This window comes from Rhopalosiphum padi, chromosome 4, assembly GCF_020882245.1.
Source record: "Rhopalosiphum padi isolate XX-2018 chromosome 4, ASM2088224v1, whole genome shotgun sequence".
NCBI classification, from domain to species: Eukaryota; Metazoa; Arthropoda; class Insecta; order Hemiptera; family Aphididae; genus Rhopalosiphum; species Rhopalosiphum padi.
This window is the reverse complement of record NC_083600.1, coordinates 11,525,825-11,549,791: the sequence shown is the minus strand read 5'-3', so window position 1 is coordinate 11,549,791 and position 23,967 is coordinate 11,525,825. Positions and strand designations below refer to the sequence as shown.

General features: G+C 26.3%; 1 protein-coding gene across 2 annotated transcripts in view; it reads right to left on the bottom strand.

Moving 5' to 3' along the window:
- Positions 1-23,749, bottom strand: part of LOC132929340 (semaphorin-1A-like) — a 63,099-nt gene extending 39,350 nt beyond the window's left edge. The window contains exons 1-2 of one of the 2 annotated variants that reach the window (XM_060994632.1): positions 23,353-23,748; positions 12,349-12,400 (exon numbers count right to left, since the gene is read on the bottom strand). The gene's annotated coding sequence lies outside the window, so the exon portion shown is untranslated. Of the gene's footprint in view, positions 1-12,348; positions 12,401-23,352 lie in introns of both variants that reach the window. The other variant, XM_060994633.1, reaches the window with a different exon arrangement.
- Positions 23,750-23,967: the final 218 nt, after the last annotated feature.

Below are 23,967 nucleotides of genomic sequence, written 5' to 3'. Positions count from 1 at the left end.
TCTCGATAACATAATAATATCATATGGTGTAGGTATATCGTTTACGAATTCCAAAGATCGCGGACCGACAAGAAAAGAAAAACGTTGCTATTATTTATTGTCGCTTCTCGTCGTTTGCTCTCCTCTGCGGCTCCGCCTCAGAATCAGAACCCACGAAAAAGTACCTAATAAACAGAATATACGATCTACAGGATAGCGTGCTTAGCCTTCTTCGTCCAGGTAAACGCGTGTCTATAACAACACAATAGTATATTAAGTAATGTACTATCCACGATCGTTTAACGAAAATAATAATTATGGTAAACGACAGTAACCATTCCTAGAAATTTAAATTTAATATTTACTGTAATACGTAACTTTCGTTCCGGGGAGCAAAAAAAAAATCTTATATGCTTCGAGAAATTGGACGGACGGTGTGCTTCGGAGAAAGTATATAATATGCTAGACACGGCGACGATGCGATCTAGATGATAGATATCGCGAGGAAGAGCGGCGCGCAGCGTTCCGCGTATACCCTTTGGCGTATTTCTTCGACTCAAGAAGAAAAAATTATGTGTTTTCACGATAAAATGCGCACGTACCATTGCCATGTATTATTACTGGTAACTACTATTACATATTATTATACTATTATATATGATATATCAACAGGCGATATTCAGCAATAGACAGTAAATAATAATGTTAAATACGTTCGGCATTAAGAAGAAACTCAAGAAATCGTATTCAATATTGTTTTTTACATATATTATTATTTATTATATTATGCGAGTTATATAACTAGAAATAATAAAACACTGTCAATTTTTAAGTAACGATTGTTTATGTTGTTATATTTTATTTGAGATAGTGCTGTAGTTACGACTTACGAATATATGCATTTTTTTTAAATATATTCAATAATGTTTTATGATTAATGGCAGTAAGGACATAGTAGTAAAAAATAATATAATTTTTAATGTTGTATAACCATTGTTAATTGTATCATATAGTTATTATAATATTGATTATAACACATTATAATAATTACTATGGAAACTATATTATTATTATTATAATAAATTGAGATCACGTATTTTGTACAGATAATAAATTTAAATAAAATTTAAATTTAGAGTCCAAAGATAATTTGTATTAAAAATTAGATTTGACGCATGCAATATATATATTACCATACAATTAGTATATTTTATCAGCTTAAGTAATAGTTCTAACATAAAATAATATATACATACACAAACTATACGCATGTAAAATAAATAATTCAATTTTCTGAAAACAAATAGCGTTTGTTACAAACAAATATGCAAAAATGTTTATGCACCATAAAAAAAAACATTCTGTATTTTGCAACAACTTAGGTACCTCCTATATAGTATTAAAGACGATAGACGCATATTGTATACTAGGCTAGGTATGTGCTGTTGAGATATTGAAGAGGTGTTGCGTTGTCTATACATATTTATATACTTGTATAAGTACTTTCGATGTTTGTCACGCGATGCACGAGGAGCTGCAGCTGAATAATAGAATTTTCCACACGATCTGTACTTCGGTTTTAAGTGGATTGATAATATTATTATTTTTCTTATTAATAAGTATAAACAGTAAGCTGTTATGTACAAAATATATTTTATACCTCTAGTGTTATATTAAATTATTTTTACACCAATACGACTGCAGTCACGATTTATCGTTAAATCCCATGGTACTAAATTGTATATAATTTTACATATTATTATATTAATTATCCATTTACGTTTCCTTACTACGCGTTTTGATTTAATTTAACAGGAAGTTTTTCAATATTTAAACGTACTAATATTCAATAATATTTTAAAAACTAATATAAATACTATCTCAGTACTATATACTTAGTTCAAATTTCAAACTTTAAAACCATTTCCGCGATTCCGTGCAAAAATTAAAGTTAAAAACGATATACTGTTTTCTGAAAATAAAAATGGACAATCTAACGTAGTGACAGTTAATTGTTATTTTGAGTGTTCTATTTAGCACTATTAGTGCAGTATACATGTTTTTTATTAAGTAGCTCATATTATTTTAACGAGAACCAAGGCCTCCTTACACAAGTTTCTTGAGTAACACATTAAACTCTCAAATCCACCATCGTATAAATAACTTATAGTCTATATTTAATAATTTATTATAGTACCATTAATTATAGATATATTATGAATTATGATAGTACCGATGATAGTAAACTCTGATGCGCTAATGTAGTATACTATAAAATAGACAGTAAGTAATGACTAATGAGCAAAGCATAATTATGATATTAAATGTAATTATGATTATAACTGGAAATATAACTTAGATAAATAATTATTATAGTTTACAATATGACTATTATGTACCTAGATTTTAAATTATAATTGCTATTACTAGTATAATTCTTAAAGTCGGGAAAGGCAAACCATTTAGTCTATTGAAACATAAAGAAGACAAATTAATTATAAAATAGCAGTTCTAAGTAGCGGTTTCCTCGAAATAAGAAAATATTGTTGTCACTTATGAATTTTATTTTGACCTTAATGCGTTGTTTCGTAAAATTATAGCAAAGCATCCCATTATGCATTATTATTAATAAACAGAGAAAGGAGGACACATTTACCAGAACGTTTTGCGTAAATTGAATTAAAAAAGAAAGAAAAACAGTAATGTTATTTTTTTACAATAAAAAATATTTGCCGCTTGGGCGAAAATCACGAGTAAGAAACACAGTTGTGGGTCTACCTTTTGCACTTTATACAGATCACTTAACCCGGTTTATACACGGACAATACACTACAGCAATTCGGCGGATCGGACTGGTTCAACCATTCTGCCGTGGTGACGCGCGACGCGGAGACAGGTCAAGTAGCAAAAACATCAGCGGGTTGTCAAATCGCATTAGTTTTTTTCCCCACACCAGATACATAATATTGTTACAATGGCGGTTTACATAAAACTCCATAGAACGGAATAGGTGCGTCATTATGTTAACGCCCAATCGCGAGATGTTTATATCGATTTTTTATAAATGTGAACCTATATTTTTTTTATAGTACCTACTTAATAAACACTTGTTCTGCAAACGATCACCAGTTGTGCGAGATCTACGAAAAACCATAACGGGAATTTCGTCGTCGCTTGTTAACATTTTTTTTGCTTTTAATCGTCGTCATTGTTTGAAGATGATTTTTTTCTATTTTTTTTTTTTTTTTTGACATAAACGCTCGTAAATTCGACCCATCGTTTATTTGTATGTATATATATTTATAGAAAAATCGAAACACCTACAATCTACGGGTTTTCACGCATATATATCAATACAAGATCGCCAACCAACCACCAGGTGTCTACTGTGTACGTACAGTATATTGTTTCACGAAAACAGCGTTCAAGTCTACCATGCACTCAGCACTGGTATGCGCTTGTGCGTATGAGAGAAATCGTTCGAGCAAATCGTATAACCACAAAATCTTTGAGCTGGTTTACCCCTCTTCTAGATCAACTTCGTTTCCTCATCGGTTTTATTGTATACACATAAGACATAGAAACAGAATGGAAGTGATAACAAAAACAGAGACACTTTGGATATTGGCCTAATGACATGATCCTCATCGTGCGTGCGTTCGTTTACCTATACCCTAAGTTTGGTGGCTCTCTGACTGCCGTTGCTCATATTACCTGCAGTATAATTATGTCATAATTATGGTTATTATTATCATACTTTTTATTTTATTTTTTTATTTTTTAGACTGCGAGACCGCCACCGTCGTCATTCTTTGTCCTGGTCTTTCGTGTTCAGATAGTCAAAAAAAATTACCTATATGGGATGAGTAAACTCATTACAACAACTTTAACTATACTAACAGTTGCACACATCGTATTTCGAAGATAATTGTTTGGGATGATTTAATACCCAGACAAAATAATATAATATATTTTCGGTTTAAGAGGAACGAAATTAATATTTTCAAAGAAATAAAAAATGATTGCATTTTAGATTATATATTTATGAAATAATGATACCTTTTAATTGAACAATAACAAATAATAACTTGAAACAGTTGAAACCATACTATATCATATTAAAACACATTGTTTCTAGATCTCAGCAATAAAGAAGTAGTTGCAGTTATATAATATTAGCAGCAGTATTACTGACCGATACTTTATATAGTCATTTTGGATTAAGCACAAATCACAATGCAATTAGATATTGTATATTACTTATTAGAATATATATTATATAATAGAATAATTCAAATACGTACTAGGCACAACTGTTATGTTAAAACTATAGCCAGTTACAATAAGTCTAATAAGTCTAAGTTTTGAGTACAATACTTTGTTAGTTATGCGAGGTCGGTCATATTATGTAAATTTCTTGTAAATTCTAAAAGTCTCTTGCATTATAAGGTATTGTACGATTCGTATAACACAATAATTAAGAAAATAACATAGTCTATAGGTAAAAATAATAGTATATAATACAATAATAAAACTTAAGTACAGTCATAAAGATTTATATTACAAGAAATATTAAATAAAAACAAGTACCTAAATAATAAATATTGATAACCGAGATATATCCATTTAGTATCAAATAATAATGAGCAATATTAACATACAAATCTATTAAATATACTACACCTAATATACAGATATATGAAAATATAAAAATATAAATATATATTTATATGCATTATGCAAAGTCACGAAATATGATAAATTTACTATGCAATTAAGTGTAACTCAAGTGTAAAACATTTTTATTACTGCAATACCAGTTTTACAATACTAATACGTAATATAAATTTGTTATTAAACTTTTGGAACATCTTATGACTTATATTATATTATTATATAGTATGACCGACTACCTACTAGCAATAGTGGGTTTAAATAATATATTTTGAGTAAAATGTTTAATAATTACGTATAAAAGTATGGATGTCAAATAAAATCTAAACAAGTAGCTAAAAGAGAAACTAAAGGAAACAAGTTTATCAACGTACCTGAAGTGATTATTCAAAATGTTCCTTAAACCTTGACTATAATATTTTAATAAAATAAATTATGAAATATGTTTGGCAACTAGTAAACACTAAACATATTATTATTATTATTACATAAATACCGTACAATAGTATACGATATTACATACTATACTTTAGAAAAATATACATATATCCATAATCACTTTAATATATAGTATAAAATGGATATACTAATGTTACGCGTTAAAAACTATACACTTGCTAATAAAATATAATTTTAATTTTAATTATTTAAAAAGCTTACGGTAGAGCATATAAAACTAATGAACTCACATTACTTAAACCAACTAACCTAATGAAATTCTTTTTTTTTTAAATTTATTTTAACCATCTGGTTATGTTGCATGTTTTTGCTAGGCATCAATAACAGCCGACAGCCGGACAGCAGGGATATGTACCTACTCACCAAACACATGACTATATTGCCGGATGACACAAATCATCAAATTTCACTAGTATTTTCTGACCTGCTGAGTCTTAGTTTAAAAAAAATACATAATATGAAACTTTTTTTCATAATATCTCGTTTTCACTAAACCACCTGGATATTATCTTATGCTACCTATCGAAAATAAAATATAATATACACGCACGTGCGCGACCAAGTATATGAATATTAAACTATATCATATACTATAAAGTCGTTAAGAAGAATAATGATATTATTAATTGGCAAGGAAACTTTTAAAGACATAAAATATTAAAATTGTATTATATGAATTATTCAATATTATACATAAATAGTTTCGTTTTTATTTCATTTGAAAATAAAATAAATTTATAAGATATATAGAAGTATGCAAGATTTTATTATTAGCAACAAAAATACGAGAATGATCAGTCTATTAAAGAGGCTTAAGTTAAAATATTTAAAAAAGTTAGAAGGCAAACAATTATTATACAATTAAAAAAAAAACCATATTATAATAATATACGCATTTAAGAAAAAGTTAATTTATAATTATGTATAAAACTAGTACCAGTAAATAATATTTATTTTCATTTCAAAAACCAAAAAATAAATAAACTGCGCGGTCATAAAAAGGTATAATCTATTGAAGTTTTTGTATGATAATCAATTTATATTATCCAAATTAAAAAATATACTGTGAATAAATACAATAGTTTAAATTCAATCATATAGTCGTTCGTAACTAGTATTAAAACGACTAATAACTAAATATCAATAATATAAGTTTTAACTTTCATGTATTTTTGGCGGAAAAATATTAGATAAAAATTATTATTTAATACACTCAAAGTCCAATGAAAGGACGTCTTTCTTTGATAGCACAAGGTTGAAAATATCCTTAAGCTATAAAAGTCCTTACAATAGTAATAGGCTCGATAGTATCTGGACCAATAAATTTGACCATGGGTCAAGATTTAGTTATTAGATTATAAAATAATAATACCGTTGCTATAACAATAATAAAAAATTATTTTAAAAATCACTTACAATATTGTTTATAAATATCAGTGAAATATTCGTGATCAATAGTCATGTTGTGTATATTAAAATAAGTAAATAGATACCGCATGATGAATTTACGTTTTCTATTCAAATCACTTCGTTCCAGCTTCCACGACAACGGAGACACGTTTCAATTTTTAATCTTGTGATGAAGGTCAAAATCTTAAACAGTATTTTCAAAACTTTCACATAAATGTGAGTGCAAAAACGGCAATAAATAAATGTAGAAAACAAGGATAGAGTATATAGCGTTAATAATTATTGATGATATATAGAGCGAGTAATTGAATTGTTTGATTTAAAACAACCACCGATCCAAAAAACCAAATATTAAATTGTTCTCGATTAAAATCCTTAATTATTTTAAACCGAACTCACAATTCATTTTACTTAGATAATTTATAGAAATTTCAAGTAAATTACAGTGTATATAAATTTTAATATAATTGATAAATGATAATTATTTTAAAAACATAAAAAGTTATGAGTAGTAGTCATAATAAAACGAAAAACATATTTCTAAGAACAATGATGTCAAAAAACTATGTTTTAATAAATTTTAGAAAAAATTAGTGATTGATACATTGTGCTTAAACTCTAACAAAATTAAAACAATAGAAAATAATTGGACATAAAATCAATATTTCTTAGTTGCAATGACTTTATAGTTTACCATAAAATAAAAACTTATAAGATCTCCAATAAAACATTGAAAAGTCCGGATATTCGAAAAATTTTCACCACTCTAAGACGTTCTATTATTTATGAGTTATAATTGTATGGCCTCTGGCCTCTAAGTAAACAGCAAACATATGATTTAAAAAAAAAATTAATTGATCATTAATTGTTCATATTTTAAAAATAAAGTAATACATTAAATATATACGTTCTTGGAGACTGTAAATTGCTTCATTTGTCAATCCAAGGTTTTTACAGAAAACGTGTGAAGGTTAAATCTGATTTGTCTGGTTTTCTAACACACCCTCACATTTTAACACATAAATTGTATAGGTAGAGATAGGGATATAAACATTTTTTAAATAATTTGTTTATTGTGTGATAGTATAAATGTTTTAAAGCGCGCTTCACGTATAAACATATCGATTAAAGTTATTTATACACGATGGAAAATAAACTGTAAGACATCAAGACATGTCATGTATAACGCCATAAATTATCTTTATACAATTATATAAAAAAACTTGTAAAGTCTTTATCAAAAGTACATTTTTATTGTAAACATAAAACTATTAAGAATTATTAAATAATGAATAATGTACATTGTACATATATAATATATTGTATATTATTATATAAAAGTATAGTAGTAAAGAATAACTAATGCCAAGGAATATTAATATATTATAGACTTGAATAAAATTAAAATACAATATAAGTTAATTTCAGATATCTATATTAAAAATAAAGGTGTCATTATATTAATTATAATATGAACTTCTAAACAACTATTATATTGTGTAAGAAAATACAATATTGCAATATGTATTGAGTTTAGTGAATTTACAATGATGTGTTCTTTTATTTTTGTGTCTATCACCTTTGGCGCAGTAAAATAGCTTTAATTTTTAAAATTGAAAATTCCGACTATACTTCTTAATATAATAAGGAAAAAAACAAAAACCGGAATTTTTACTCAAAAAATGAGTAGCATAAATTACTTAATATAGTAATAAATAAATATAGATAAATTTTATAACATCATTAAAATTAGAATTTCACATTGTCAACACTTAAATTTTTTTCTGTTTATATAAATGTAATATTGAGTTAAAATTTAATACATCCGTCAATTAGCTACTCTATAACGAAATACATTTGACACCTACTACACATTAGAGTGACTTCCCCGTTTTTTTTTTTAAATATGTATTGTTATATTGAAATGCTGTATAACAAAAAATCGAATTAAAATTGTATCTATAAATAATAAATTTAATAAATTTATTATAATAAAATATAAAGGTATGCATGGGTTTTTTGTTTGAACTGAGGATATTTGATCTCCCTAGATCAATTATAATTTTGGCTGTCAAAATACAGTTGGTAGAATCAACGAACATTCGAATTCAGTACTAACACTTGTAGACTATACGTGACCTGCAATGATTGAGCAAATTAAAATGGACAATGTCCAATCTGGCACATTTACAATATCCTAACAATTCCCAGACAAATCTTGGACAATATAAATAAAACAATTTGGGACATATTTATTATCGCATATATCTATATGTTAATAATAATTAATAAATGGCATATCTTCGCTTTATTTGTAAGGGTGGTGTACGATATACCAATAACCACTTATAGAGGTATACAAAGTACAAATTCTAAAGCGGATATTATTTTACAATCACATGAATTATACTTTTTGAAAACTCAAAAATATAGAAGGTCAAAACCTTAAATACGACATAATCTATTTTTTTAAATTATACAATTGACCTATAATAACGGGAATAGTTTATTTTTCATATTTTCGACAAATAGTTTTCTATAAAGCATTACAAACTAAAACAATAATTACAATCGTTATGCGAAATACTATCAACATGAATAAATTATTATATAATGTTAATAAGACCGAATTAAACTTTTAAGAATTTGTAAAATCATAAGAATATTAAACCTAGCAAATTTGAATACACAAATGTATTTAATAATATTTTTTCAAGCACTTACAATATAGATAAATTAATACAAATTTAGAATGTTAATTTTAAAAATTCTGTGGCAATTAAGTGTATTAATGAAAAAATATACATTTAAATATAAATGAATTCACAAGTAAAACTAATTTTAACTTTTCTCTTGTATTTAGTTTAATCATAATAAAATGAAATATTTATTTCTAGTAATTCATTCTCTCTGACTAAATACTGAACCACTAAAAAAAAATAATAGAATGATCAAAATGCACAATTATTATTCTTATTTTATATCTTTATAAGTACAATAAGTAATTTTTAATTTTAATTTATTCAACAATTGCAAAATAATTCAGACATATAAATACTTTAGTTTATTCCCGTTATACTCGTTATAATCGATATTATTGTTCCGTTTTTACAGTTTTCCTACAAATAGCGATTACAAATTTGATAATTTAACAGATTATTCAAACGTACATTTTATTTATCAGGACTATTCTAATAATAATGATAGTCATTTTTTTTTTTTTTTGTCTAGTAGACACTCAACCGTAGAAGAAATATAATGATTCTGATATTACATCAATATATTCATAGCCGGTATCCTGCAGTAGTTCATTAGAAAAAGTTATACATATGTGTTTCACTATCTGATGGCCACAGATTAAAATAAGCATAGATTACGAGGCTTCTGTCCGGGGCTATTACACCACGTTGACCGTGAATCTCGCTGCATTAAAGAATTAAATGAACGCCATTAGCGCGACTAGTTAGGCAACAAACGCACACGCAGGAGACAATACGACCGGTTTTAAGTTTTTTTTGTTAATTTTTTTTTTTACAATATTTATCTTTGCCATACACACGTCTCATCCTTTTTTCAGACTGGTTAGTGGTTTCAGATTACCCGAGGGCGTTCTTGTAAACACAAACTAGTTTGCCACCCTGCATATATTTGTATTTACTATATAAAAACATTAGAAACAATCCTTATCGTTTTAACTAGGATAATAATAATAATTGATACAATTTGAATAAAACAATAAATAGAAGACTAGAGTATATCAACAAAGGTTTATTATTAATATCGTAAATTGAGTTCAAGTATTACACGTCCGCATTATTAATTATATCGATGGAAAATGATCCTTAGCATTTTATAAATACTTGAATTCGAATTTGTATTAGTTAAATCAGGGCGCTGAAGGTACACGTGGTGTTCGTGCAAAGTATTCCGATAACATCTGCTTATTTTTCGTACACACAAAAAGAGGTACAATAAATTATACTTCGTCAACTAAACGCCGCATAAACACAAATTAAAACAATAGAAACCCTATTACCTACTACCTATAGTAGTATAGTGTTTTTCTTATACATAAATACCCATATATGACTGAACAATGTGTATGTGTTGGGGGTGGGAGGCAAACCACTGGCACTCTGAATTACGCATTCGATAGAGCGTCTATGCGACTTAACAGAGAAAAAAATACGACAAAACGGTCACTGTATGTCTCATCCGAACAACGCGGCTTCTGCAAGAAAACCAGTTCTATTGTACACAACGTTTGTACACTGCACTGTGATGAAGGGAGGGATAATCGTGACTTGTTCTCCAGCTGGTTTGGACCGTGGAGTCTGCGGTCGCCATTATTATGGAGGACTTTTTTTTCTTCATTTATTAATAAAATAAATGCTTTATATACGTCTTATATTCTATATTTAAAAATTTTACTATACATTATTTTTTTAATCGAATCTAGTTTTTTTTATAAAGCTACTGTAAGAATACTGAATAGTTATAAATATTAAAATTATTTAACGTTTTATTTCAGTAAATAATGCATATATTACTTATATAGGTATTATATCTTTATAATTACAGTATAACTTAAATTCATTAATTAAAGACAAATAGTTATACATAAATAATTATTATAAAATGGCCTCTTCTTTCTAAATCGTTCATATAATTAAATACATTGACACTAAAAAATATTTTAAATATAAGTCATAGGCAATACAGAATACAATAATATATGTGTATTAAAGGTACATAATATATATTTTTGAATGTTGATGACAAATTTCATGACTTTATAATTTAAGGACATTTTTAAACAACTATAATCTACGACAACTAAACAATTACCGAGACTGCTTACTGATCTAAAGCGCAAGATCATTTCGTAACAATAAAGTGCAAGAGCGTAATGAGAGTTCATTTTATTCACATACACTTATAGAACGGAGCTTTGTATTTCGCGCAATTAGGTATTGTTCAATGGTGACATGCTACTTTTTAAACCCTCAATCTTTTTGTCCATGCAGTAAGATAACGACAAACAGTAACAATAATAATATAACCACATACAAAAATGACAAAATATAATATAGTCTAAAAAATTGTCATTATTATGAGTAACCACAAATAGAATTACATTTAACAGTTTATGACTAAGCCACTAAGGCTGTTCATTTTATTTCGTGAAGCCATGATATTTTTATTGAACAGCTTAAAATACTAGTGATCCATAAATATCGTATCACGTATTACATACAAAGCAGCTGAGAACCGAAATTTTCTCTTATAAAAATATTCTCCTTACAAATCATCAGTTGGGCCGAATGCATGTCATAAAAGAAGAATAAGCCATGTGTATAGGGAACAGGCAGGTGTACAAAAAGGTAGATAATACATTAATACCACCATCGAGGGGACCCTACGATTAAATAAAAAAAATATATAATAAATTATGTTTTGACTCCAGTTAAGAAGCGAAACGTGTCATTGTATACTGAAAGTACTATATGGATGCTCAAAATATTTAATACGGTGTTATAATATATGATATAAAGTTATTTTAAGATTTAAAAATAAAATATAATTTATTTTACTTTTGACAGTATATGTTCTAATGTAATTTAACTCACACAGAGTAATTATTTTTACAGTACATTATATAAGTTATAAATTAATGCAGCGTTTAGCCAGTGAAACAAGTACTATCATCTAATGTGGACAGAATTTTAATTTCAGTGGGACTTAACTACTTAAAGTATACGACAATACTAATAACATATCATAACAAAATATACATAACTTGTAGTTAAATAATAAATATCTTACCTGCACAAATGTAGTACTTTAATAAGCGTTAAATTGTGATTTTGAATATCATCTAAAAAAAAAAAAAACACGAATAAGCATTTGTAAAAACTACGACAAGAATGGTATTCAAAAGTTCAACAAACAGTGTAAAAATAAAGAAAACCATTTAAAAAATATATGGAAGTCTGGCAACGCATTTGCGTCATCGTGTTTGTGTGCCAAAATCTACTACAAATGAAATGGAACGTTGTTTAGTTGGTACAAAAAAGTATAGGAGAATGATAAGACAAAAAATACTGTGAAATTAAAATTTAAGTTATTAGTTAAGAATAATAAACATATTTTATATCTTTATACTTATAATGTTATAAAGTATACCTATAAAATATTTAATAACGTACAATATGCCTGTAAATTATACTCGTATTATAATTTATTATCTATCAGTTACTAATAAATTAAACATTAAGAAACATTTAGGTAAATATTTATTCAAAATTAAATCATATTTACAACCACATATTCACATAAACTTATGTAATTAATATTATTTTTTTACTAATATATATATATATATATATTTTAAAATAACACAGTTTTGTTGAATTTAATTGACAATAAAATGTCTATTGCTTATAGTTGTGATTAATTTTTGTTAATAATCATTTGGCATTTATTTTATAAATCGTAAGCTTAAAATAAATACGGTAATATGAATTTATTATCCATATTTAAATAAATTTTTGAAATATAATTGTTCAAAATAAATTTAATGTAATAGATATTTGCAAATATTTATATATTACTGATTTTAGGAGTAATATTGTTATAGTTTTCTTTTTAATTTTACCTAATATTACTACGGTAAAATAATAAAAATATCAGTATAATTTTGGTAGGCAAATTATTTCCACAGTTACGTATATTAACTTTTATGAACACTTAAGCCATAATATAATATACCTGTAGGTATACCTATTACATAAATAATATTATTTATACTTTATATCATATGTATACTATAATCTACAAGAAAACGACAAAAACATTGTTGTATTTATAATTTTAAATATTAAAACAATTTATTTACTAGTACCTAACTATTGGTTTAGTTTAAAAATAGTATTATGTAACATAAAACCAAATCAACTTAAAATATTTTTATACACATAAATACATAAGCATGCATATTAGGTATAAATGAAATTATTTCCTCTATATAGAGTATCCGACAAACATATATATATACTAATATACTATACGGATGAGCATGCGTGAAAAATCGAAACAGGTGCGAATAGAAAAAAGTACATAGTCGTCTGAGGACAGCAACTAACTGATGGTTAATGAACGAAGAGTCGTGTAGAACGGGCCGAATAATGGAGGACCATTGTTGTCGGGTGCACAAAAATAAAAAATAAACAACGTGCATAAGAGAATCTATTGAAAAGAACACAAAAAACTTTTAATATAAGGAACGTACAAAAATAGAGTGATGAACAATAGAATCCCCTAGCTAGATTGTTGAACTGTGAAGTATCAAGATTCATGTTGGTATTAACTTTAGGGTACTTTGTATAATATGTGCCATAAAACTACATATATATAATGATTTACAAAAGTAGATTAAAATATTGGAAAAATTATTAAAATTGGTTCATATAATATAATATAACAACCAGAAATAGTTTGAAAATAAATAATCATTAATAATTCGTATTCAAATGATGAATAATAACACAACTAATTTTAAACAAGCAATCCACTTCTTTTAGGTAGGTACCTAATTGATAATTTCTAAATAAACAATTATTTTTATTGTTTTTAGCAATATTTAACGTTTAAATATAAATAAGAATTTAAAATCAATAATAATGTTATCTTAGTTCAAAACGTAAAAAATATTTGTATCTTAAAAATTATATTATTTTCAATTCAATAATACAAAATTATTACAGTTATAATCCACGGGTAAATCATATTTTCAAGCATTGATTCCCTAGACCAAAAAAAAATCAATTGAGTTTCAAATTTGAAATCAATTTTTAGAATTAAATCGACCATTTATAATGAGAACAAATTATGAATAGAAATAATTATCCGGTATGGGGCGACAAAAATCCCGCTAGAAACCTCTTAATTTTTAGTGCGCAGAAGTGTATAACAGACATTAGTATTTTTAAAGAACTCGTGTTTGTGAACCTACAGCAACGAAACCGGTTCCATAGGAAATGTCTAAGGACAAGTTAAAATCGTGGTAATTTATACGCCAGCATAATATATAGACCTTAATTAACGGTTTGTATGTTGTTAAAAGTTAGTTAAGATACTTGTTTTTAGTTTTATTGAAAAAAAATTAGATCTTGTAAATAATAATAATTTGTTTTAAATATTATATATATTGAATACTATTTGCTGTTAGTTTTTACTCTTTATTACTTAAATGTGTATTTTCTAATTTTTTAATATTAAGCGAAAATTGTGTTACTTAAGCACTGTTATATGATTTTGCAAGATAAAATAAGTTTTAAATATATAAATAATACAATAATTGAATAGATTATTATGAGTAAATAGAAAAAAAAATTTACTCGTAAATTATCAGCTTATCGATATTATGACCTAATGAAAATAATAAATAATACGGCTACCTACAATATTTCTTTAGTACATATTATTTTTTCGCTATTTTTAAAAATGTCTTAACGTATAAATCTAAATAATCAGAACATTTAACAGTTTAATAACACTGTTATAGAAACGTTTTCGTTAACTATAAAAGGAAATTTTGTAATGATTGATATCGATATACAACAGTGTTAAATATTTGAATTTTAAATTACAAAAAAGCAATTCACTAATATAGTTAATTTGTTTATAGTTATCCTTATTTTAATATTGTGTTATGAGTATACTTTTTTTGCGAGAAAATGTTGTCAATTAAGTACTTGTATTTCAGTGATATTATTAGAAGTCTGATGATTGCTTAATGACAATAACATGTTATTCAAGGATTTTAGATACATATTCTTCGGATAAATTATCTAAATGGTACCTACTTGGAAGCTTTAGAGGCTATAGTGTATACATTGGAAATATCAGAGATCAGACCTGTAAAAAGCAATCGACCCGCAGGCAGTTTCTACTTCTCAACAAACCGGTTTAGATTTTTTTTATGACACGTTTTACCATTTTTACTGTAAGTATCGCTAGTACGCTAAGACGACACTAAGTTAACCTAACTGGTTCGGAGCTATCATTTTATTACCCCTTCAAAATCCTAATTTATGACATAAAATAAAAAATTAATATGAATGAACTGATATGGTTAAATGCCACTATTCTAAAAATATATTCTAATACGATGTTCAAATGTATAACCTTGTTTAGTCGGTTATCCTAATATAAAAATAAGAGTTCTAACACTTTAAAAATCAACTATTAATTTATTTCTGAATTGATGGAAACCATATTACCGAGAAAATGCGAGTACTTAGAAATAAATCTATCATGTTCAAATACCCAATACATTTTTTTGGCACCGTTCACAAATACAATTATATAAACAGTCAAGAAGTACTATGCAGAATAGAAGTGTATTTTTATAAAGAACTTAATTGCAAATTCAAATTACTATATATGTACAAAATTAAAAATTAAAACCTTAAATCATGATATTTTGTTAATGTATACCGATAAGTTGAAATAAATTTAAAAAATTTATCACAAATTTCATTATTTTACATAATATTATCAATATACTCGTATGTTATATATATTGTATATATGTGTATATTTATTTCACGTGCAAAAATAAAAACACATAATTACTTCAGAAAAATACTTTCCCCTAAAAGGAATCAAATTACGGTATTAAGTTTTCTCAATGTAAGTCAATAAGTATGACTATATAGTCTATATAGTAGATATACTCATCCGTGACCCTAAATTACTAGGTCAACTTATACTCAGATATTATACCGCCCGCCAACCGCATTATTAGTCATTTAGCGCAAATCAAAAGTCACGCGACAACCCTTCAAAGCGTATGATTCATTGTTCAATTTTATATGAATCATACATGAAAAGTACTTATTACATCATAAACAGCTTAACAAAATTAGGAAGATTATCATATTTGAAATAAAGTTATCCTTAAATTTGGAGGTATAGGAAAACAACTTTTATAAACTATTATCTATAATAGGTAGTTTTAAATTGTAAATTGTAAGTCAGCGAAGGCAACAAAAACAATGATGCCATAGATCATAGTTAGATGGTAACAACATACTAATTACAACAATTGAGGTTCTAATAATAATGAATGACATTGTATACTAGCTTATTAAAATTATAATTTGTGGAGTATGTTAGTCGCTATACCTAAAACCTATGTATTATTTATTATAATTTAAATTATCGAGTGAATAAGCTACTTTATACTTAAACAATTTCCTAAATTAGAATGAAAAATTATTGTTTATTTGTTTGGTTATAAATTTATAGTTATTTATGATTACTTATGAATTCTTTAATTTTACCCAAAGTAAAAAGTCCTATCAAACTTAAAGGTTATAATATTCAATATTACTTAAAACACCTCCAGGCTTTTATTGATATTTTAATTTTAAAGCAAGTGTTACATGAGCATTTTAAATAACAGTAATATTTTACATACCTAGTTAGAGCTCACTTTAAAATTAAAATATCCATACAAATCTATTGTGTGCCCTAGATAATATTCTTCGTTTCTAATAATAGATAAATTCACTTCAATATGAGCTCTAATATTAAAGCTAACAACTAAAAATTAGTTTTCCTAAACAAACGTAAGTTTTCTATATTGTAAATAGTACACTACACGTATTATAATAATAACGAAGTATTTAAGTTGGTAAAGAAATAACTTTAAAAAATAAATATTACATTTTAATTTAATAAGGTAATTATTGTCAACGTATTCATACACTAATGTTTTAGATAATTTTCGACAAAGTAATCCCACGCTATTATTATTTGATTACATTTTCGTTTGTCTAATGTATCAGACGGATTACAGAAGGATTATTGGAAGGTTACTGACCAACACGAATGTTAATCACTACTATATAAGACACTTGAATGCTTGATACGTCAAGTATATAATACGTAATAAGTTCTAATAATGTTCCATAAAAATGATATTACGCAATGTATTCTTTTTTTTTAAACAATATTAATTTAAATATTTTAAGGTAGAAAATATTAGATAGTAAATACAGGAAAATTAGTATCTACTCAAAAATCTCACTCGTTACAAAAATATAAGGTAATAAAATTAATTATAATTAGATTACACGAGTCATCTCAGTGAGGCCCAGTAATTCATACGTATATGAAATTAAATTAAATAAATAAATATTATATATAATATATATGATGTACTTTTGCAGATATGAAAACTTTAATTATACCTAAATTTAATTTATTACATTATCTACTATGTATAACTACATAAAAAAATTTAAATAATTATTAAAAAAAAAAAGATTAAATTAATTATATTATGCACAATAAATTATAAATATATTCACTACTTGTCAGGTTTCACTAAATCAACAAAAACATTTGTTAATATTTTTAAATTTGTACACAATTATAGTCCCGTCATAGAAAACGATATTACTGTTATTTTATAGTAGGCTGCAGGTATATTATAAATTTATAATACATACGAATAGATATTTCATTATTTAGTTCGTTGGTATAGGTACCTACAACTTATTATTTAAATTTTAAGACTATGAAAACTAATATTTTTAAATGTATAAAAGAATCAAATTACACTTTATAAATGTGTTTTGGACTATCAATGGTTTTTCTTCAATAAATTTTTTTTCCAAATTTAAAACCAATTTTAATTAATAACATTTTAATAATTAAATCTTTTAAAAGCAAATAAGACGAAATGTTTAACGCTATAACTTTTACTTAGGTAGGTAAGAATATATACATACATAATAACATTAACTTATAACTTATAAGTAATTATTAATTTAAATAATTAGTAAAACGTAAAAACTCAAAATGTTTAAAATATATCATTATCATAGATCATTGTTATATGAACATTTAATAATGATAACATTGATAACCAATACAAATTTTAAAATATTACCCAATATTTTTTTTAAAATATTATAAATTAATATAAAATTTGATTGCCTGAATTATTGTTTAATGGGAAGTCTTTATTGATATTAAAAGTGAAACTATCTTTCTTTAAATAATTATAATCCAACAAAATTCTTTATCTAAAGACAAATCTATCGAGTTCGATAAAACTCGATATACGCTTATACATCTAATATCTTTATAAATTGAAAAATAGCATTCATAGATAATAATACAATAATAATCAACTATGCAAAGTCTAATAAATCTGTAGTATAAATAAACTATTAATAGGTATATACCTAACCTTTCAACCTGCTATATCTATAATTCATACTAACAATTAATGTTTACTTATAAATTTTTATATGATGATTATTAATTAGTGATCACTACCTATGCTGTTGATTTTTTTTATTGAAAAACTTTTTAAAATCTGTACAAAAGTTATTACAATAGGTAAGTAAATGTAAAAGTTTACAATGATTTAAAACAACATAAATATCATGATAAAGAAATCACCCATTGGTAACAACTCTTCAATCACGTTACTATTATATTTCTATACAATTACCAATTTCTTGTTATATTTGAATACATATATTTTGTTATTAATTAAAAATCTATTGATCAGTATCAACCTGAATCGTACTTCATCAATCTATAATAACACTTGAGAAAATCAATGTAGATCGCAGAGATAGAGAGGGTAACCAATGACGTTTTAGGAAATAATGTTATAATTAAATTTAAACACCAGCACACCACGCAAAGAACAAGCAAGATCAGATGCTAATATAAAATAATGTATGAAACAAGGGTTATATAAAGATTCTAAAGGTAGTAGTAGTATAGATAGGTATAGAAAAACTAACATTTATAAAAAATATTATTATTGAACTGGTTCCAGTGGGTGATCTACAACCACTCCTTTTCCGGCCGCCAGTCTTAGACCCCGTGGAGCCCAACGATTTAACTGACATTATGTTTATAATTTTTTTTTCTCTTCATACGTATTAAACCAGTTGTTAATTTGCAATGTCAAGATTTCTTGAGAGATTATTTTTCACCCGTATTTTGTGTTGAAAAATATTTTTTCCATACACATATTTATACAATACGCGTTCTATATATATATATGTATATAATATACCCACAGACACTTATATAGGTGCCACTCGGGGGTGCGTACCTACATGACCACATATCATCTATGGCGCCAACTTTCTGGAGACAACCAGTGTAATTTTGTCCTTCAAAACGGCGCCAAGACACTAAACCCTAGAGAATATAATACAATAGATACAGTTCTTCAAATCCCCAACAATACGATGTAATGATTTTTCACGTATACTCGTATAAACTATAATAAAATAACAGATACCAAACTAATGGATGTACTTGGTTATATAGAAAAAATAATTTTACACATTACATTATTTATTAGTTTAAAGTTATTTTATTCTATATTTATATAATAATCTAAAAATATTTATAAATACATTACTTTAGACGTTCCCAATTAACTAAAAAATACTGAAATATTAGGGAAACATACCAATCACTTTAAATAAGAATATCTCGATGATTTGTATTATATGAATTAATTTTAAATAACGAAGACAATAATTATTCAATATTTTAAATTAATAAATTGATACATGATAATAGGCGTAATTTCAATAACAAAAAACTGAGCGTGCTTAAGCTCTTCATTTTCTGGGCATAGCGTTGAATCGCTGCTGAATGTGATATTATAAAAAAATATTTGAGGGTGATTATTTTAAAATTTGGGGTGCTAATACACCCTAAGCGCCCACTAATTGCGCATATGTACATGCATACTTTCTTGGAAATTCAAAAGTTATGTATTAGGCGCCTGTACAACACTATAAAACATTTTCTATTGCGACATTTTAATGAAATAAATCAATTTAACGAATATGAGTAAGTATATCATATTAAAGGCAGCCTGTTTGATGTGAATAGATAACAAATACAAATTAAAAAAATGTCCTTGTCAAGTGTGTAAATTATATTATAGGTACCTGTAACCTACCTGTATAATTTATATACACCTAATACATGTAGAAACTGAAATATGACAATAATTGATAGTTAATGTGAATAGCATGGAATATTTTCACTTAGATTGAAAAATACAACCCAAAATAAATTACATAAAAACTTTTAGCTTTAACATGGGCAATCAATTAAAATTAAATAAAAATAGATAAAAACAAATATGACTTATATTATTCTATAATTACATGAAATTATTTTTATTTAAAATAAAATTTGTATATTAATAATATAATGGCTTAAAACTTGTAAACAGAACTTTCTAATTTTTATAATAAGTAGTACTTATGTCTAGAGTAAGATAATTATTATTTATAAATATTTCAAAACATAGAATGTATAACTACTAGTTATATGTAATAAAATGTAGATAATATGCCGATATGTACACCAATACACTTACTACACCGCTATATTCATTTGGCGTTTAACAATAAATTAAGCTAAACATTACTTACATCATAAGAATAATTTTTTTTAAATATTTCTAATATGACCTACCTGTTGTATTTAATATTATGCATAAACGGTATACATATAATTGATTGTCAAGGGCTTGCGTAAATAAATAATAAATATTGGTCTATGTAGACAGTAGACACACTAAACATTGATTATAAATACTTATTATCAATAATACTATTTATAATTAGTGTAACATTAAGCTCAGATGATCAGTTATTAAGGATATATATGTATATAGTGTATTATGCGCAATGTACGATAAAAATACAATTTTAGAGGTCTATATTTTCTTCGAGATTTTCTTATATTAATTTGCATTAATACTCTATTAATTATTACTGAAATTTCCTTAAACTTAACCTTAATTTAAATTACCTCAATAAATTTGACTTCTAATATTAATATCGATAAAATAATATAGTAAACTGCGTTTAAAAAGTTTGTGTGGCAATTTATTGAAATACAATAAATTACTTAATAAAAAAAAACAATGTAATTGCAATAAAAAAATATATTAATCATTTTAGTTTTGTAGAAAAAATTAATTAGTAGTTACCCACATTGCATTTTGATTTCAAAATAAAATGGTATAAATAATTAAATTTTAAATTAAGCGGAGGTTTTGTAATACATTTTAATGACATCTCGTACCTAAATAATATGCCTACCTACCAGTCCTACCAGCTTAAATCATTAAACGCTACACTTGTATATGTTGTCTCGGCTCAAGTCTTGACGTTCCCACAACACGTGACTTGACGAGTCAGGGTTGCTCAGCTAAGCTCGCGGCTCGTCACGAGGACGCATGTGATGAATCGCGTGGTACCTTTAACTTGTGTTTAAAAGATCACCTCTCGGCCCACGCAACTATAAGTAGCAAGCTTTGATAAACGTCATCATTCCGGCGCGTTTATGATACCAAACTACAAGAGCAATATGCCGTGAGAATACGGCTTTACACGCTCGAAATAGGCACAGAGTAATTTTTATCATGTTTTAATTTTAAAGTAATATAAAAGTACCTACCTACTTAAGTAATCAATTTTATAAATGTACATAATTTTTTTAAATAAATATTTTTAAAAAAACTGCTCGGGCTCAGTTTATTTTCATCTATACAAATTCAATGTTCTGTAAATTGGCTCTAATATTGACTATATACAGACTGAATCCCGGACTGAAATAAGAATCCAATAGATATGATAGAATGATAGATAGATTTACCATAATCGGTGTGTGTAAAATAGAGACAATATATACGGGTGTAGCGTTCTAAACCTAATACATTCGGCACCTATATTAACCGATATTGTTAATTTATTTTTGTTTGAATAATACACTAGCGTTTAATGAAAAAAGTGCACACTACACAATAATCAATAGCTATACATTTAATGTTTGTGTAACTCGATAAATTAATAAGTAGGTACCTACACCATAAAAATATTTTAACAGTAGGCTTATCAACATTTTTGAGGCAATAATATAATACAATATTTACAATATATCAATTAAAATATTATTAAAAACAAACAATGTTTAATGTATATACCTACAATATTATTAATACTTAAGAACAAATATTTAAAAAAAAATACGTGCCATTCACTAAGTTTCAATAAAATATATTAAAGCGACTCTAATCACCAATAAGACATAGCTATTTCCGGTTTAATAGGTTTGAATAACACTAAATATTGATTAAAGCGTAAATATTTCAATCGGAAACGGATATTGATAAATCATCATACAATACATTTTATCCGAAACGGGGATTTAATTTAACTTTAACTACATTCAAATATCAGATATCAATTTCTTTTTCTATAATATGTTTATTATGTGTATTAATGCAGTTATTATAATATACATTGTGCCATATTATACCTATTAGAATACAATTTAATATTAAATTCATTTTTTCATCTTTTAATTAAAAGTAGATATGTTTTTCCTATCTTAACTGGCTTCATACGAAATAGGTATAGATCTCTTTTTTACAAAAACTACAGTTAATAAACTAATATTAATTACAACTATAAAATCGTATAAAATTAAAATAACTACGAGCCGGAAAGTAATTTTTATTTAAGTTATATGACGTATTACTACTAAGTATTCATATTCAGAAATTCTTTAATGAATAATAAGTTTCTAATATTCTTGACCTAACTAAGTTACAAACGCGGATCACGTTGAAACAAAAAAAGCAATATTAAATATACCTATAGGCTATAACATTTGTTTAATAGATGATCATTATTAAATCTTATTAATCCAAATATCAGCTAACGATGTAAAAAGTAAACACTTGGAACTCACCGTCTCGAAATCGTCTTCAGGTGTCGCTCTTGTTCTTATTATTTCAAAACAGTCAAAAACACGAACAAAAAAAAAAAATTATATTATATCCACCGATCGACGAGCAGGTGGACAATTAAACATTAACGGTGTATAATTTAAAAATGCGCGGTAAAACATTTGAAAACTGAAAAAACTCGACAGAACGTCCACAATTGTCACGAAAAATCGTATTTAAATATTAAAAATAAAACGGACAACCCGAAACCAAACAATTCTACCGACCAATAGAAAGAGAAAAATCGAGTAACACACGCGCGAGTAACGCACCAAAACAGACAACAACAGCCGCACAACGAGTTGTGTCTCGGACTGGTTTGAGTTTTGTTTACGTTCCAAAGAACGTGTCAGTGTGAGGGACCATGGTAAAAAAAAAAAGTAGTAACGGTAATGACATGGGAGTGTTGCTATACCCGGTGGCGATGACCGTGCGGTGGCGGTGTAGTGTAGACGTTGGTGCGGTGTGCGCGCGGTCGTGGCCGTTTCAAAAGCAAGTAGTGTTACCAACGCGAACACGAGACACTGACTCTGTCAACGACAAACAGACAGACTGAATTAACCGAACCGCCGATGATA